At 42.5% G+C, this 6,149-nt stretch overlaps 1 pseudogene; it reads left to right on the top strand.

The window, feature by feature from the left end:
• The first annotated feature begins 912 nt into the window (after positions 1 to 912).
• On the top strand, positions 913 to 4,616 carry LOC123078919 (lipid phosphate phosphatase 2-like; annotated as a pseudogene).
• The last annotated feature ends 1,533 nt before the right edge of the window (positions 4,617 to 6,149 follow it).

Below are 6,149 nucleotides of genomic sequence, written 5' to 3'. Positions count from 1 at the left end.
TATGAAATAAGATTGGTGACATGGGATCACCTTGCCTCGGTCCCTTCCGGGTTTGGAAATAATGACTGATTTCATCGTTCACCTTAACCCCAACACTCCTGCCTTGAACGTAGGAAGCCACTTGTTTCCTTTATTCAGCCGCAAAATCTTTCATGCGGAGGGCTTGTTAAAGAAAATGCCACTTGATTTTGTCATATGCATTTTCAGAGTCCACCTTAAATGAAACTCCATCAAGTTTCTTAGCGTGGAGCTCATGGACCGTCTCATGAAGGACAACCACTCCCTCAAGAATATTGTGACCAGGCATAAAGACAGTCTGTGTTGGGCGCAAAACCATATGAGCAATAGTAGACAATCTATTAGTGCCCATCTTTGTGAAGATTTTAAAACTAACATTCAACAGGTAGATGGGTCTAAATTACTCAATCCGAACAACATCCACAATCTTGGGTAAAAGCATGATAATTTAGGACTAACTTGACACCCCTCAAATAGATTTAGAACTTGTGGTGTACTTTACTCTTTTAAAATACTATGAAGAAAAAAAATCCATATATGCAGAGGAATGTCATGTACATGTGTGTAAATTTTGACGGTGAATTTGTTCGATTGCGGGCTACAGAAGAATCAAACAAATTTGTAGCTTTCAGCTCATTAACTATTCAGTCTTAAAATCAACGAATTTGTTCTTTTGTGCAGCTCGCAAATTCATAGTATTTCAGCATGAATTTTTAACACACGTACGATACATCCTTCCTTATGTACACACGTGTATTTTTTTAGACTTTTTAAAACTAAAAAGTTAGAATTTTTTTTAAATAACGTCTTGCTCGCGTTTTTTATCCTTCTTTTCTGAATGGAGGGAGTAGGATGCGGATCTGTTAACGGACGCGGAACCGAGCTCTCCGCCTATACCGGTCAAGTTCCAACTGCCGCCCGCCGGCACCCCCCAAATTTCGCGAGTCTTTCATCAGCGCCTGCCCCCTGGCGGGCTCCTCGTCCCCCTCCTTCCCTGCGCGCCCACGTTTGTCGTTGGTCAAGAAATTCGCCAATGGAAAACATCGAGATGGCCAGCCAACGACGAATTCCCGGAGACCCTTTCTTCTTCTTCCCTTCGCCGCATCGCCTGATGTCAACCGCTGCAAGAAGAGGGAAACGAACGTGGAAAGATCGTGGGGTCGCAGGTTGGTTACACACCCCTTCTCCACATTTTGCGTAATGGCATGACTACCTGTGGATGGTGGTTGATTCGCCTTCTTATTTTCTCACAGCCGTGCCGAGGGAAGGGGAGGAGGCGATCAGGCAAATCGGTGCTTCTTTTCTGAGGAGCTAGCTTTGCTACAGGTTCGATCTTATCCCGGATCTGATGTGTATGCGCGTTCCTCTCGTGAACTTGTGGTGACTAATTTCGCACCATGAAGGCCAAGGCCTCGGTGGCTGGGGGCGTCAAATAGTCGAGCGCCTTGTGCGCACTGTGTTTGTGCCACCAATGGAAGCCACCATGCCCTGATTGCACTAGGCAGGGTTGCAAATAACGCGAAGGAGTTTCTGTTCCTCCTTTGTTCTTGCAACTTCCACTTGATACTGAACCTGCAACAATTTTGCAACATAACTGCACGGCATTCCCCTTGTCTGCCGTGGCGCAGTGTCACACATATCTTTACTGCAGCCCATCTTATCACTTACTACACTGTTTAAGCAAAAGAAATGTGATGTCTGGTGAATTGTTGATTATTGGCATCACCATGTTTAGTTAGTTTGTTTACTTATTAGTGCTATATAGTTTAATCGAGGACCTCTATTTCTGTTCGTACCTTCTGTTGTGTGCTGATAATGACAGATTGTTCTAGTTTTGCCTCGTCCTATTTTGTTATGTTTGTTCTATTTTGTTATGTTTGCTGCAGCCCATGTTATCACTTACAATCACGTGACTGTTCTAGGACACTATATCTCCCTTGAACATCTACAGCACACAGGGCGCATGTTCTGTGAGTAAGAGTAACAAAAATGAATCAGTTTAGATTTTCATCCCCTAACAAGATTCTCACTCAAACTGTATATTTTCCCAAATAGTCAAATTTCATAACTTAGCTGATGCTAAAGAACCCTTGTTCCTGGGTTGCTAGTCTACAACATAGAAACAGGTGCAAGTATTGCCTTGACCATCTCTTCGATGCTCAAGGTTCTTGAATGTGGTGATTGAAAGTTTATTGTTTCTTTGACAAATAGGCATGTTTGCTATAATTTATTTACTAGTTTCTTAAATCTATTCGGTGGATGGATTGACAGATCAAAACTCAGGAAGCGATGCCATCTCCATCAGCACCTATTCGTGTGGCAGTTCCACCACCCTATGTAACATCGCATGGAGCTAAAATTGCAAGGCTACATATGTATGACTGGATTGTGCTGGTTATTCTAGTTGTGGTGGATGGAGTACTAAATAAAATAGAACCATTCCATCGATTTGTTGGATCGGACATGCTCACGGATCTCCGATATCCCATGAAAGACAACACGGTGCCATTTTGGACGGTGCCGGTATATATTTTTAACTCTTAGTTCTATCCTGTTTATTTTCATGAACCTCCTACATTGTCTTGAATTATCGTGATTATGCAGATATATGGTATCATTGGACCTATGATTATCATGACCAGTATATACATCAAGAGGAGGAATGTCTATGATTTGCATCATGCCATACTAGGTTCGTTCATATTCTTCCATGCAAGTTTGTGATATCTTATTCTTATGCAATTAATAAGAAATCTAGCTTGTCCTACCAGGTCTCCTCTTTTCAGTGGCTATAACTGCAGTTTTAACTGATGCGATTAAGGATGGTGTTGGTCGGCCACGTCCAGATTTCTTTTGGCGCTGTTTTCCTGACGGAGTACCTGTAATGTGCTCACCTTTGGTTGATCTTTCAATGATTGTTTGAGTGGAGCCCTTCGCACGATTTCATCTGACCTTTCTATGCAACTTATGGCTTTGCTTGATGTTCAGGCCTATGACAATTTTACTACGGGCGTCCTGTGTCATGGTAAAGCGAGTGATATCAAAGAAGGTCACAAGAGTTTCCCAAGTGGTCATACTTCTTGTAAGTGAAAGCATGTTCGTCAGTTCCCTTTTACCTCAGCAATGCAAAAACTATGACTGCTGATACTCTAAACTGCAAGAGCTTTTACATGCTACCTGTTCTTGAGGTGAACGACTCACAAATTTTCTGTTTCTCAGTGTCTTTTGCTGGCCTCGGGTTCCTCTCATGGTATCTAGCTGGAAAAATCAAAGTTTTTGATCGAAGAGGCCATGTTGCAAAACTCTGCATTATTTTTCTCCCTCTGCTTGGTGCAGCCTTAGTGGCTGTTTCTCGAGTAGACGACTACCGGCATCATTGGCAAGATGTGTGCACTGGTGGAGTTCTGGGTAGGTCTGACATGGTTATCTATTAAAGATTACGTTGCAAAACAAATAAAGATAGAATTTAAAAGTGTTGTACATGTAATTCTTGATAATCTAATGTGTTAACTAAAATTCTGCAGGACTGGTGGTTGCCTCTTTGTGCTACCTGCAATTTTTTCCACTGCCGTCTGATGAAAATGGTATGCTTCATACTTCTTTTAGGGTAACTCGCAAGACTCCACTGAGTTAGGGAATAGTTCTTAGAAACCACTGGTGTTAATTGGAAAGTGCTTTGCAATAGTGAAAATTGGCATCAAGGTCTAGCCTTCAGGCATTATAACCACATACTCATTTGTACAAAATCATCAGAGCAAAGGTTTTCATTGTGTGTTCTGTAATATACTTGGGTTGTTATGCACCACTGATGATACAGTAGCATGTATGAAAACAGATAACGTGGAGGTTTTGTGTCCAATTTCCAGTTCATCACATAATTTGGTAACAAACTCTTCAACGATATCCCTTGAAGTGCTCAAACTAATCTTTATGTTTTGTCACCACAATTGACAACGGGTGCCCTTCACACCAATTTTTTATATTAATCATGTGCTATGCACATGGCGAGAAATGCTTATATTGATGTATTTTTTATTGTGGGGGGATATATTATAAACTACTAGGTAATTCAAGACCGGAGTTTGATGTAGCAGGGCTATCTCATACTCTACTGTAATTTGCTCTGTTGGAAAGCTAGGATCATTATCTTCTTTTATCTTTGTCAAGATTATTGATGATTTTACATTCTTCAACGACAGGTCTATGGCCTCACGCATACATCCGGCACATTGATAACCCGGAAGGGGGACACACAAGTGCAACCCACAGTGATGGATCGCCAAAACTCGGTGCGGACCGGTTCGTTTGAAGGTCCTGATGGACTAGAGACAAGGGCTAGGTTCCATGGAGGTTGGTCGTAGACAGCAATAACGGATTACTAACATGAATAGGATGGTTGCTAAATATCTGATGTGTTTTCAATAGAACCTGAAAACCTGAGGTACTATGTAGACCTTTCAGGTCCGACTTAATATATTCCTCGCAATATAGGAAGTAGATATCATATATTAGGCTATCAAGATAATTCTCAGGATGATTGTTCAGATATTGCTTTTAACATGGGGTAGAACCTTGATAGTATATTGTTAAGTTCCTGATGATCTGTGACCCCTGTTCTTTGTAACTGCACCTTTTATCCTAGAGGTTGTAGCAAGTAGGTAGAGTGATTTTGAACATCATTGTAGTCTTACCCTTGAAGTTAAACGGGATAAATCCTCAACAAAGCCCGGCTTTGCATGCTAGCCAGCGACAGTTTTGCCCTTAGCAGATTATGGTAGGTAGACAGTTTTTTTTTTCTTCTGGTTAATTGTCACTATATCCATCTGACTGATCGCGAATAGGCTTTCAAATCCCAAAATGTTTTTGGAGTGAGCCTAAATATAGCCCCTCCATCCCAAAAGATTCAGCCAAACCCACGAGCGTCAAAATTTTCTTCCACGATTCCTAGTGGGAACGCCCTAGCACCTGCACTCTAGCCGCCCGGCACCATGCTCCGGCCACCGTGCTACTGAGAATTGAGTCTGAAGCCTCCACCGTGACCCCCACACCGGCGCCCTAGGAGGGGCTATGGTCAAGCGCCACCGGCTTGTAGCATGCTTGTGGTCACGGGACAGGATTTCTGACAGGCAAGTGCGGGGGGCACCGAGTCCCTTGCGCATGCTTTTTTTCGTCTTTTGATTTTAATTTTTTTATATCTTTTGAATATAAAGTCCAAATTAAGTTATGTTTTCATATTCGTGTTTCTCGTGACTAGGACTTTCAAATAAGATCCATTTTGAATACGTTTTGATGAATTTAAAAAATAAGAGTTAACATCAAAAAATAAGTGTTAAGTTTTAACTCTTGAAACTTAGTACGTGCAAACGATAAAATCATGATTTTTGTGCCTACGATCAACAAAAAAATATCTTAAAAAATTTATCTATGAAACTTGTAAAACAGAGCGAGAAAATCGCAAGTTTCAGATAAAAAAGCATAAGTTTCAACGACAAAAACTTAAAACTTATTGTGCCCTTGTGTAGGATTGAACTACTTCACGAATCGCGAGGCAATCGAGCAGTCGGACAAGGGCTTGGCAGGTGCGTGCCCCTGCGAATTTCCCTTCTGCCCACCGTTCCTAAAAGATACTATCAACATAAAGAAACTCATAGAGGAGCAAGACTCAATTCAATAAAAAAAGAGGATAGATGGGCATCACAAGATCCAACTCCATTAACAAAGCTCATGATACAAAGATCAAAAGTTCTCAGGAAACCGCCTCCTCCCTCAAGAAAAGCTTAGGGTTCATCTGCCTCCCGTCAGCGCCGCCGCCGGTCCACCTCGTCTCCGGTGGCCTTAGGGTCATGGCTGCGCGGTGGATCCCGGCCCTTGCCAGCAGGAGGGCTATGTTTTTAGATGTCCCTTTGAGTTTTTTAGGGTTTGTGTCCTGCTCAGGGAGACAAGAAGGCGGCGGCTCCCTGAAGATGGAATAAGGTTCTCCCCGCCTAGCCCCCATCCCGGTAATGTGTCTAGCATCGTCGGTGGGCATGTGGAGGTGTGTCCCCGGCAGATCTGTCCTTGGTAGATTTGCTTGGATATCAGGTAGTAGTTCGGTGGGCGCATATCTCTTTGGACAACCAGGACAACCCATG

The sequence above is a fragment of the Triticum aestivum genome, chromosome 3D (genome assembly GCF_018294505.1).
Source record: "Triticum aestivum cultivar Chinese Spring chromosome 3D, IWGSC CS RefSeq v2.1, whole genome shotgun sequence".
Lineage (NCBI taxonomy): Eukaryota > Viridiplantae > Streptophyta > Magnoliopsida > Poales > Poaceae > Triticum > Triticum aestivum.
This window is presented reverse-complemented; position numbering and strand designations above follow the sequence as displayed.